The 13,534-nt window shown below is 45.0% G+C and overlaps 1 protein-coding gene and 1 long non-coding RNA gene across 2 annotated transcripts in view; both read left to right on the top strand.

The window, feature by feature from the left end:
• EPS8L2 (EPS8 signaling adaptor L2) overlaps window positions 1–13,534 on the top strand; it is a 473,245-nt gene that overhangs the window by 42,313 nt on the left and 417,398 nt on the right. The gene's annotated exons all lie outside the window — the stretch shown is intronic.
• LOC138504796 (uncharacterized) lies at window positions 10,365–11,585 on the top strand. The gene is made up of 2 exons (XR_011279977.1): window positions 10,365–10,746; window positions 11,092–11,585. It is a non-coding gene; the product is annotated as an uncharacterized lncRNA (long non-coding RNA).

The raw sequence follows: 13,534 nt of genomic DNA, 5'->3' as shown, positions 1-13,534 counted from the left end.
CGCATCACTGCTCTCTGCCCCAACTTTCAGTGCTATGTGGATGATACCTAGCTCATTTTCAGGCTACCCTCGGCCTCCTCCTCCCCTCCCCTCATCTCTGACTGTCTGCCATCCAGGAGTGGTGTGCCGCCAATGACCGCTGCCTTAATGCCAGTAAGACTGAGATTCTACTCATCGGCACACCTGCTCTCTCCTTCTCTGCAGCTCTCTGGCTGACCTCTCTTGGCCCTTGACCTTCGGGTCATCTTCGACTCCACTCTCTCCTTCTCTCCTCACATCTCTGACGTCTCTAAGAAGTCACACTACCAGCTGTACCTCCTCAGAGGTATTCTTCCTTTCCTCTCCTTACCCCAGAAGCTCACTGTCTCCAGAGCCCTGGTTTCACTAGTCTGGACTATTGTAACACCCTCTATCTAAATCGGCCTGCCTCTACTCTCCGCCCTCTGCAACTTATCCAGAACAGGACTGCGAGACTTGTCCTTGGCCTCAAGCCCAGGGATCGTATCTCTCCAGGACTGAAACCTCTGCACTGGCTCCCAGTGGCTGCGAGGATTAAGTTCAAAACCGTCTGCATTGTCCACAAGGCCTTCTAGGGCCTGGGGCCGCAATACCTTCAACTAAATATCTTCCTTCTGAAGCTCTTCGCTCATCCGCCTCCAACTCCCTCAGGGTCAGTCGCTTCTCCAAGCAACGAGTTGGTGGTAGATCTCTCTCTTCGGCAGGGGTCTCCCTCTGGAACAGCCCTCCTGCCTTCCTGAAACTTGAGGAGAACCATCTCCAGTTCCAGAAGCACCTCAATACCTTCCTCTTTGCTTCTGCTTTCTCCCCCCCTCTCCCCTGCTGAATTCCTGGCAGAAACTGTACTGGTTACCTGGCCACCCTTTCTGATCTCTGGCCCATGCCCCGCCAGTTGCCCACCTGCACTGCCTCCCTGGCAAGCCCTTGCACCTGGGGACTGTTTTCTGTATCCCTACAGTCCCCCTACCAGCATTTATGTCTGCACTTACCTTGCACTTGCCACCAGTCGGCCGTTTTTATTTATCTTATTTATTCTACTATCCCATGTACTGCACTTTCCCCTCTTCCTGCCCCCACGCACTTTTCCCTTTACCCCTTCACATGCACTTGTACGATCTGAATGACACCTGGCCTAGTAGGATCGTTGTCTGTCTTCCCTTTGTTCCCCCTCCCTTGCCTTGTCGCGCTTTGAAACACTTGTGTATAGGCGCGTTATAAATGCCATATCATATCATATCATATCATAACTTAAAAGGTGCAGACCTTTTCATCATTGCGTATCTCGTAGGTAGGTACGAGTTGGCGCCTCTCATGCCGCTACTTGATCGGGAAGCATTAGATGCATACCTTAAAGTGTGTACTTTGAAAGTTACAGCAAGCTGTAGCCATACAAACATTCTGGGACCAAGAAAAGGGTAGAAAGAGTGGATGCGTGGAAGGCCGGTAGAGGCTGCAGTGCGTTTAATGGATCCCTGTGGAGCTTTTCACTGGTAGCTGAAGTCGGTCTATTTCCTTGAACTTCGCCCTGAAGCCGTGTGCGTGGCACGTGATGTGTTGAAACATGACCCTGTGGACAGCGTTGCTTAATGTTAAATTAGCAAAATGGAGCGATTCCACCTGCCAGCTCACCCACTTCCTTAACTTCAATTTGTGTCATTAAAGTCATTAAATCCCCAAACATAATTTTTAAAAGAAATATTTGGATGCATTGAATTTCATTATTTCCAGACAAACCAATACCATAGTTCAAGCAGCAGTGGTATTCAAACTGTGGTGCTGGCCCCCTTAGGAGGGCCTGAAGGATGTTCAAGGGGTGGGTGGGTGAAGCTCTTTCAAAACGGACTACCGTGAACGCTTTTAACTCAAAATATAAGCAGTTATTGCTTGTGGGGAGCCGGGATATGATATATGATATGTTATTTATAGCGTGCTTAATACCCAGAGGTTTCTATGCGCGGACCCGGGGATCGAACCTGTGGTGCTCCGTGTCGTCTTGCTTCCAAGGCAAGCACGTGGCCCCTGAGCTATCCATCCAAGACAATATTTCTCCTCAAGAGGGGCCTCAGTATAGAAAAGATTGAATACCACTGGCTCAAGTGCAAACCTCTGACCACATTGCCAGAGATGTAGCCAGGATTGTCCAACAAGAGGTGGGGCCTGAAGCTAATGTTGTTGGGCCCACCACAGCGACATTTACATCTGTGAATGCCCACACAGCGCTTTTGAGTGGGCACTTACAGATTTTGGGTGGGCCAGGCCTGCTCGGGCCCTACCCTGTCTGCGCCTCTGCACATTGCCCCTGTTTTATGCGATTCGGCTGTCAACTACCTGATTGGGGGAGGAAAGGGGCCTGGCGGGTGTAGGCAGAGGGACAGAGCCGCATCCAGTCCAATATTTCCTGTCTTCTCCCGTTCCTGTATTTTTTAATTTCAACGCTGCCTCCTGTTACAACATGAAGGGGAAACTGATGAACCCTGCACCAATTTGCTGGGAACCAGGTTAAATCATGTTTTGCCAGGTAAAGTGAGGGTCGGGTTATTGAGTCTTGTGTGCCTTTCACACAGAGACACTGGCAGAAAGTCACATATTAAGGTCAGAGGAGTAGTAGTCTGTGAAGCCAGAAGTCAATGGTCCCTGTCGCCCTTTGAGCTGGTGACTTCTAACGGAAGCAAGAGAACAAAGTCCTCTACTGCAAATTATGGCACTCATACATTTTTGGCGACCTTGGTATGGTGAAGTGGGTATGACACTAGGGCACAACGTGGCGTGAAAGGTGCCCGTTGCACAAGACACTCTTAAGGGTTGGATGAGGAAACAAGGAAGTCAAAATGCAGAAAATCAGCAATTCAGTTTATGCTGCTGTTGGCCGGTTTATTGCGCAGCCAAGCACGATGCCATGCTGTGGAAAAGATGGTAAAGGACTCTGCTACTTTATCTAGAAAATATATCCACGTTACCAAGCTCTTTCTTTCGTTGTCATAACAATGTACATGGTAAACGAAGCCGAGCAGGGAAGGCCGTGAGGAAAGGCCTCCCATGCTCTTATCTGCTCTTTGCTGCTTGCCCGCCGGCTGCCCCGACATGCCTCCACTCACACAAGTTAAGGAGCCGCGCATTAGCCCGCTCCCCCATAACACAACCCTCGCCACAAGATTAGCCAGATTGTGCTCTCGCACACACATGGCACCACTCACTTCAGAGCCTCCATCTACAATCACCCGCAACTCCCGACTCCAAGCCAGATCGCAGAATGCAATAAACGCCAGCAATGCATTCTCATCCACAAAGACCCCGCCTAACCTAACCATGATGACGTGCCCTCAAAACTTTGTAACGCCCTACGCCCAGCTCCATAGATCTTCAACTGTACCCAATGATTACATGATATGAAACACCCACCATGGAAAGACCACTAACTTTGTTACAACCACTATTAAGGTTAAGGACTTCAAGCCCACCTCCACGGCTCTCCCCACTAAGATCAGAGTGCCTCATTTAAGAGCCCCCATTTCAGCTGCACTGTACTGAATGCCACAACATCTGTGTCTCCCATTTCTGAAAATGGGATCCCCAATGTAAATACTGTGATGTCACATGAATGCCACTGCACATGTGTCCCCACCCCCGAAAATGGGATCCCCAATGCAAATACTGTGATGGCACATTTAAGTGCCCCCATTTTGAACTGCACTGTACTGAATGACACTGCACCTGTCTACCCCAACCCTGAAAATGGGACAACTAATACCTCTAATGCCAGAGCCACTGACGCCCCCTCCATACCCTTCTCTACGTCCATCCCATCTAGACATCCCCCTCTAGTCACCCCAAAAGCACACCTTAAGTGCACCATGGTCAATGCCCGGTCCATTAATGCACATGCATTAGACATACATGACCTCATCACCACCCACACCCTGGACCTTCTCATGGTCACTGAAACATGGCTGCATGAAGCCTCCGGTACGGCACTATCCCTAGCACTCCCTCCAGGCTACCCCATCATTAGACAAGATCGCCCCTCCAAAGGTGGAGGGGTAGCGCTAATAGCCAAAGACTGCCTATCCGTTAGAAAGATTGATGAATCCATGAACAACAGCGACTACCTTCAACTGAAACTTACCCTCTCTCATCACTCTACCATCCCCATACACCTCGTCTACCGTCTTCCAGGCCCCATAGGAGACTTTCAGGCCTCCCTCATACACCTCTTGACAGATAACCTGAAGAAACCCTCCAAAGTCATCCTACTCGGTGACGTCAATTTAGGCCTTAATGACAATAAAGATCTAGCAGCCAAATCGCTTAATTCAGCCCTTGAGACTCTAGGGTTCAGGAACACTATCTCAGACCCTACCCACACTCTAGGCAGAACCCTGGACTGAATTGCCCAACACAACTGTCCTCTCATCATCACAGGCAAACCCCCACCCCCTGGTCTGAACACCATATTATCTCTTTGAGCATCCCCACCACCAATACCTCTACCCCCCCAATCCCCCTACCTCCAGCCCTCGCAAGAAGCTCCCCCCAACTTACCAAAGAAAGGATACTCCCTTTCCTCCAGGGGCCAACCTTCAGACCACCCTTCTCCACCTACCCTGAGGCCCTCGCCCTATCCTATGACACCGCAATCAAACTAGCTGTCAACTCCATTGTCCCTCTCAAGCCTCGCAAAACTAAACCATCCAATCATGCTAATGCTTGGTTCACCCCAGACCTCCTCAAACTCTGCACTGAAAAACGGGCCGCCTTAACACACTGGCAAACCTCCCACTCTGACAAAGACAAAACTGACTTCAAAGCTCACTCCAAAGAGTACAAGAAGGCTATCATTCTTGCCAAAGCCAAATCCTTTGCATCCAGAATCTCTGACGCTAAATCCAAGATGATAGACATTTTTTCTATCTTCAGAGAGCTAGAGACCCCCACACCTGCCCCCAAAACTTTACCAAAGATAAAATGTGGTGTGATGAAATACAAACAGCCATGCACAACAAGCTGGATTCACTCCAAGCCAAAATCCATACCACTAAACAATCGCTCTCCAACCCTCCTACCCCCGCTCCCTCACCCTCTCTTGACGCCTCCCCTCTATTCTCATTCAAGGCCATACATGAGCAAGACATGGTCAACATCATGAGAACCATAAAGCCGTCCAACTGTAAGGGTGACTCCTGCCCTGCCACAATTATCAAGGACTGTGCTTATACCCTTGCACCATTCCTGACAGCCTTCGTCAATGCCTCCTTTGCCACAAAACAACGTTTGACCCAACCTCTCTCAACAACTACAGGCCCATCACCACCGTCCCATTCCTACTCGAGATACTGGGCAAAGCAGCCTACCTGCAGGTGCAACACGTCATTGAGGAAAACAAGCTTCTAGGGCTACTCCAATCCAGTTTCCGGCCAAGGCATGGGACAGAAACCACCCTACTGGACTTAAAATATCAGATGGACGATGCCAGAGACTGAGGTAAACCAGACCTACTACTACTTCTCGACCTCTCTGCGGCATTTGACCTCATTGACCACAACGTCCTCTGCCACCACCTCTCCTCCACGGCCAAATTTTCCCCTGATGCCACGGCCGGGATTACCTCCTTCCTGGAAGGCAGGATCATGCAAGTATTTTCTGACTCAGCCTCTGCCTCACCCACTACCATGCTATGTGGAGTGCCGCAAGGATCTTGCCTCTCACCTACTCTTTACAACATCTTTACACGCCCTCTCTTCCTCGACGCACTGGGTATCTCCTACACCGACGATACCCAAATCCTCCTCAACCTCACAGGGAACTATAATACAGACTCTACAACACTATCTACAACACCATCCAGACATGGATGGCAGCCAACGGACTATGCCTTAACACTGACAAGACAGAACTCCTCCTGGTAGGATCCTCTGACGCACTCAAAAACCTTGATGCTCAGTTTAGCCATTTCACCATCAACTCCATCAAAATTCCAGTATCTGACGCAGTCAAAACCCTTGGAGTCTACCTGGATTCCAACCTTTCCATGAATAGACAAGTCAACGCAATCGCCTCTTCAGCTGCGTACCATGCTAAACTGATTAACACAGCTAGGGCTTTCCTCTCCAAGCAGAACTGTACTAACAAGGCCAGAGCCATCACAGGCTGTAGGCTAGACTATTGCAATGTACTCTTCCCGGGGACTTCCACCAAAAACCTGGAAACACTGCAAGTCACCCAGAACAATGCACTCCGAGCAGCTCAAGGCATCTCCAAAAGAGAGCACATCACGGCCGCCAGAAAATCTGCCCACTGGCTCCCAATAAAAGAGAGAATCATATTCAAAGCGCTGACACTAACCCATAAATGCATCCACCTCGCCGCACCTGACTACCTATCGCAAAGGATCCACCCCTCCATCTCTACAAGGCCCACCAGGACACTGTACACCAACATGCTGAGCATGCCCCTGTTAAAAAGAGCTAGAGCAGATGGCGCGAGCTTCCCCTACCTTGCACCTTCACACTGGAATGCCCTACCTCCTACTCTGCGAAGCGAGGTATCTCTCATGGCTTTCCGCAAAGCCATGAAAACAGCACTTTTCACCTGATGGGCACCTCACTCGTCACCCATATTTGTGGAACGCATCTCTTGGTAACCTGCAAAATGTTTTATAATATGCACCCTAATGTACTATGTATAACATGTAAATGCATTACCTACAAGTAACAGTGCCTCAATGCCCAAGGGCTGTTTGTGCGCTATACAAATTTAAAATAAATAAATAAACAGTTGATGATAGCCACTCCCAAGTTTTGTTTGCATGGCAAATCCTACCTATGCAATGTTGGTGGGACCTATAACTTTAGATACCTGATCAAGCTTCATATAATCTTACAGAAATTGATTTTATGCCTAAATTCCTTCCCAAAATGGGAACTTTCGGCTCTCAAAATGTGTTGGACTGCAGATCCCTAGCTAGCATAGTCAATAGCAAAGGATCATGGGAGCCTGGAGAGCCACAGATTGCAGATCCCTGACTTACTTAGAAGTTTTTATACACTGCTAGACAAAGTGCATGAAATTCGCATTCTTTGCTTTGACCTTACCTCTTTACCTAAAATTGCCATTATTGGTGATGACGTTTCCCCCCAAAAGCTCACTTCTTGTTCGCGGAATATTTTTCTACTGGATTAAGCCATACCAACTCTTCCATTCAGAGACAAACTTGCCTTTCGGTCACTCTGAGATTTCCTGACAAACTAGTGCTTTGGTCTGCAACCTGCGGCTTTCTGGATATTTTGGATTAAGGTTCCCAGTATGCCTCACTATTGACTATGCTGGCTAGGGCACATGAGAGTTCTAGCCCAAAGTACCTGGAGAACCAAAGGTTGTAGACCTCTGGACTAGTCTTTGGAATATTCCTATCCCTAGACCGGAAAAAGCCACATGTCAGTCACAGTTGTCATTGGACTGACATTTCCTTAGACCTTGTTGGCTTACAGAGGGATACCTTGGCGCAGAACAGACCAGATCACCTTGGCTTCCAATTGACCTTGCAATGTGTGACCCACCACTGATTTCAAATCCTTATTTTATATTCTGTTTTTACATGATATACATATTCATGCCCCATTTATTGCAATGGGGATACTGAGAGAGAAAGGTATTGATGAGGTTGAAACCAAATTCTGAAGACGCACACCACGTATTCTGGTGGTAAATGTAGACACTTCATGCAGCCGATGGTCAGAGAAATGGCCTCCTTTGTGAAAGATACTACTCAAATAATCAAGGAGGTAGAAGGCAGACCCTTTAACACCAACGACGAGATACTGATCTGTCTAGATGTGGTAGCCCTGTATACAAATATACCTCAGAGGGCCTCATTGGAGGTATTGGAAGAAAGATTGCTTACAGAAAATATAAATACAAATACACCAACCACCTTTATCATGTGGTGTGCTGAAATGGCGTAATGGAGAGTTATTTCCACTTTTACGGCCATTATTACAAACAAGTACAGGGCACGGCAATGGGGGCCAAATTGGCCCCAAGCATTGCAAATTTATATATGGAAGCCTTCGAGAAGAGCTGTATCTATTCAGATACCAATCCATTTAGAAAGAATATCCTACTATGGAGAAGATACATAGATGATCTTCTTATCATTTGGAAAGGAGATGAAAATATTGCCACCCGTTTTTTCGAGTGGATTAATATACAAAATCAACATCTAAAACTCACCGAAAATGTGAGCAAGGATGAAGTCAACTACCTTGACGTTACAATTAAAGTGGACAAAGATAAGGGTGAACTATATGTGAAACCATATAAAAAACCGACAGACTGTAATGCATTATTACATTACAGTAGCTTTCACCCAACTCCTACACGTGACAACTTACCCTCCGGGCAGTTTTTACGCCTGAAGAAAAACAGCACAAACAGGACAGATTACAAAGATGGGGCTAAGAAACTAAAACTAGCCTGCATGAAAGAGGGTACCCGGTGAATTTGACCAAAAAAGCCATGAAAAGAGCGGACAATAACCATCGGGAAGCGATCCTTGAACAAATGCCTAAAGTCAAAAACAAAGACAATTTGGTCTTTGTTAACATATACAGCAACCTCTCCAATCGGGTTCAGAAGATCATTCTTCGCAACTGGAGAATACTTGAGAAAGGGAAAGTCCCCCTTGAAAGACCACTCATCGCCTTTCGGAGGAGTAGATCTATTAAGGATCAGATTATGCGCAATGACATTACCAAACAGACGCAAGCGCAACCAACCCTAACAGAAACATGGGGCTTAAGACGACCAGAGGGACATTATCCATGTGGATCCTGTTATCCATGTGGATCCTGTAGCTGCTGCGAACAGACGAAGAAAACAGAAATAGACCTTGGCCTTAACACCTCGTGGAAACAAAAAGTGCTAACAAATTGTAACTCTAAATTTGTGGTGTATGTTATTTGGTGCCCCTGCAACAAACTATGTATAGGGAAAACGGAAAGAAAGGTCAAAACCCGGATAACTGAACACAAAAGTTGCATAAAGAACAGAGTCCACTCAGCCCCACTGGTAGGACACTTTATAGAAAATATACATAGAGTGGAAGATCTGAGGTGGTCTGTAATCTATCGGGTAAAGAATAGTAACATCAACCTAGACTGAAAAAAACTACTCTTGAAAGAAAAAGAATTAATTTCTCTAACTAACAGTGCAGACTTGGGGCTAAATGAAAGAGCTGAATAGAAAGATCATGTAATTGGCTCGATACTGGGCGTCAGGATTGACCTGTATGTAATTTATAATCCAGGAAGATGTGCAGTTGGATGCCTAGATCATCTCAACAGATTGTGATCTCCGACAGTACAGTATGTAGGAGAGCTCTGCCTAATAAAGTCTGGGCATTTGTCTTGACTGTGGAAATTGGCACAACACAATGCTTATTTTTGGAGCTAGAGATATGAGTACCATGGGTACTTGATATCACCCTCGTTATCTCAGTGTATAGCATAATGCCAACACATTTGAAATATAGACACAGCAAACCTAAGGATTAAAGATATTTAAGAAAGTAAAAGAACTCCACATCGGCATACATACCTGTGCTCGCCGTAGTTAATCAATGCCATTCAGAGGGGGCGATTGCCGGGTTTACAAAAATTGTAATGCGGGATGTGAAACATAAAAGGAAGTCGCGGAAGAACAGCGAAATGACCCGTGGTAGCTCGAGTCAAGTAGGGGGGCCGAAGGCAGCCTATTTACTTTTGCGCCTTAAATAGAAAAAGGCACCCTCGCATATGGACGAAAATCACGTGACGGAATGGTCATGTGAGACCAGTCACAATATTAAAAGCAGGAAGTTGAGGCCGAGTAAAAAACACGTGACCGGTGAAGACAAACTAGGCGATAAGGAAGGCGCACAAGGGGCTCTGCGGGATAATATAGGTAAGAGTCTGCGGCATCATTACTCAAACATTGATGCGGTTAAATACTAGAAGGAATATGAACTGTAAGGGGAGGAATAGGAGGACCTTATAAACATGTCCACACCACCCTTCTACATTTTCTGGCTAATAGGACATGTTGGTCCATTTGTTATTTCATTTCCTTTCTTGCAGTCAAACAGCTGACAGTCCTAGTAAAAACAGCTAGTTGGAGACACGTGGCCCGAAGTACAGAGTAGGAGTCAGAACCCTAAGTGTTGCAAGATCCATTTAAAGACATCTGTAAAACAAAATTATCCCCTATTGGTAAAACTTTGAATGCTTCTTTGATGTAATAAGCGTGCAATAGTGGTAATATTATCAAGAGCTTAAGAAAAATGGAAGTAGAAACAAAATTTGAGAAAAATTACATTTGTTTACCGCCAGTTTGGTGCTTTTGTCCTTTATAGTCCAATGACGGTGAGGACATTTGGAGCAACCCGATGAAGGCGGGAAGACTCTAGAGCAAGCACTTTGAGCTAGCAAAATTACAATTGAGATATAAAAATTGGACACATGGGTAAGAGCAGTAGTGTGTTTGTAGAACTGATGGACAACTGTTGTAGCTTATGTCAGGAGCTTTTCCATTTAAAACTGTGCGTGTTTGTCACCCTGCATAGGTCTTGTAGGAATGGTGCACTTGAATGGCTAGAACCATTGAGGGATCACTACGTGCAGCAAAAGCCGAACCATAATAAACTTGTGTGCGAAGAAAAGAATAATCTCGACACAGGATTTGAATTGGGACATTGAGGTAAAATGAGAACATGGCAAAAATATGGGTGTCTTTTTAATGCAATATAAAGAACAAGTTAAAGAAGGAGATCTGGGGCATGATGGAGTGTAGACCGGAGCATGACATAAAAAAATGGTGAAGATAATTAGGTAAAGAGACAATAATACCTAAGAGTACAATACATGTGAAGTCTGTTAATACTACCAAGTGGGGGTGCGCCATCGAAAGGTGAAAAGAAGGAGTTAATAAGTTAATGATTCCCTCCTGCTGTGACGCGAGACATAGCAAGTTGTGTCTAATGAAAAATACAACCAGGATATGTCGAACACTAAAAGTCAATTGTCCTTTACTTGTTTCCCACAGATATCCACTCTGTGTCTTAGCCGGAAGAGAGGAACTAAGGGAGGGACAAGATGTGGATCCCCTTATGGTTCCAAGAAGACAACATTGTATTGTACATTAAAATTTAATGTGGTTCTACCCCTGATGAATTTCCTAACAATAGTCATAAAAGTCTAAGGAAAGAAACATGTTGGGAGTGTTTGTGAATGCAGTATGAAAGTTTGGAATGAGAGAAGTAAAGACTGATGGGTGAAAGTGAAAAGGACTAGGGTGTGTCAGCTCAGTTAGAGAAGGTTCTGACCACAGATCCATATTGAAAATTAATTTAATGAGAGAATGAAAACATTGATGAATTAAGGGACCACAATATATTGTTGAAGTACAGTGTCAATAGGTTGAAAATTGTAAAATCTGTTTTATATTGATGCATGCATGTTTGATATAAAAGTGTATGCTTTTTTATGATACTATGTTTTATTAAAAATTAATAAATTGTTATTTTTGAAACTTTAAAAGGGTATGTGATGATTTAATGATTTAATAATAACACATACAAACGGGCAGACACGATTGGAATAAGGGGAAACAAGTGACCGGTGAATACATTCTATTGTACCAAATTGTAGAGGGCTGTTCATACGTGGTCTAGAGAAATATTTCCTCTAGTCTCTCGGGTGTTTGTAAAAGGTAAATGTAGACTCTTCAGAAAACTTTCTAAAACTGTTTTCTAAGAGGTGAAGTATATTAACAAGATGTCAAGCTTTCTTAAGCAAGTGCTGTTCCACATTTCCGTTTGAGAAGCTCTCCAGATATCCTGCATGAGGAGAGGGGCTGCCTCGCCATTGTTAGGATGTATGGTCCTTGCAGAGACACCTGAGATCATCTTGCCCCCCCTTGCTGAAACTAGGGCTTATGTTAAGATGACCGTCATTGTAATTGGTTATTTATAACGCACTTAATACCTAGAGGTTTCAAAGTGCAGACCCAGGGATTGAACTTGTGTTGCTCCACGTCGTCTTGCTTTTAAGGCGAGCATGTTGCCTCTGAGCTATCCTCACGAGATATTCACATGTACTTTATAATCTGGAGCATGGGGGTAAACTGCTCAGACTCTGGTGGCGTGGAGACAAGTCACAGGGTCTACAAACAATAAAAAAGAACTTGTAAAGAAGCGTTTTCCGGTATCTGCAGACATACCTTTGAACCTTAGCTTTTTTTACTGTTGTGTTTACAGCATCAATGGTGAAACACGCTTATGCACCCTTCCTCCATCACTGTGCCTGTAAGTTGTAGCAGGCTATTGTGCCTCCTACACGGGCCATGAGGCATCAAACATCTAATGAGGCACCTAGAAGTATAAATGATCCTTAGGAATTTTTAGATAATGCTTCATGCCAGATTCCCCCTGTATCCCCTGAGTTTATGGCCCTGGCCCAGGGGCACGTAATACTTAAATTACCCTGGAGCAGTAATGGACCACACTGGAACCACCCTACAATCCCAGTCCAACTGTTAATGCGAGGCGCTAACAAACCTGCAATTTAAAATTGTTGGTACAGGAGATGGGTCATAAGAAGGACGCAGACTCTGCAGATTAATTTTGCAGACTTTATTGATTAAAGAAAAGGCTAATAGGCTATATTTCCCTATTCCATAAGGAGTCCCTCCCTCACAAAACGAACTAAGGTGCTTGTCAGGCATCAGTGAAGGTCTCCAAAAGGAATCGGACAACTGTTAAACTAAGCCTATCTGACCCGACCACTAACTTAATGACTAAAGACAGGAGAATGACTCCCTTCTGATATATTTGCTTCTTGTAAACATTCAGTTCAACAGGTTATCTTCAAGTAGTCTCTGATGACTGCCTTTATCTGTCCATATAGTTTGTTCAACACTTTCTTGGGTTTTTCTCCTTTTCCTTTTTGGTTAGCGATTTTTATTTTCTTGGTTTTCTTCTGATTTTCTTTCTTAATAGGGTTATCAAACATTTGCAAGTCTCTCCTTTTCCGCTCTTTCTGCACACAGTTTACACTTCAGAAACGTTTATCTCTTTACCATATTTCAGCCTTTTCTTCAGCTTTTTCTGTTATTCTTTGTGTTTCCTCTTTTATTTATACTTTCTTCTCTTTCACTGGAATGAGTATGATCCTTTGATCCTTCTAACAATCATTTTCATCGGTTTCACTGGGCTTTACTATTAAAGTATCTTTATCTGTACTGAGTTTAGTATGAGCATTGCCATAATGATTCTCCCTTGAATTTCAATACTATAGTCCATTTTTCTGTATTGGGACGGTTATGGTCTTTCCACTAATGGTTCCCCGTCCCCCTCTCGGGTCTTCTGTCTTCCCTGTTACCTGTGGCTAGTAGTGATAACGTCACTGGGTATTTAGTTCTCTGCTGGTCTCTTCTTCTTGTCAGGTTGGCTTCTCTTGTTTCCTTCGGGTCATCCTATATGTACGGC

This window comes from Ambystoma mexicanum, chromosome 11 (assembly GCF_040938575.1).
Source record: "Ambystoma mexicanum isolate Mex_15411 chromosome 11, UKY_AmexF1_1, whole genome shotgun sequence".
In the NCBI taxonomy this organism is placed as follows: domain Eukaryota; kingdom Metazoa; phylum Chordata; class Amphibia; order Caudata; family Ambystomatidae; genus Ambystoma; species Ambystoma mexicanum.
The sequence above is the reverse complement of the archived record's forward strand: the minus strand, read 5'-3'. Positions and strand labels throughout refer to the sequence as shown.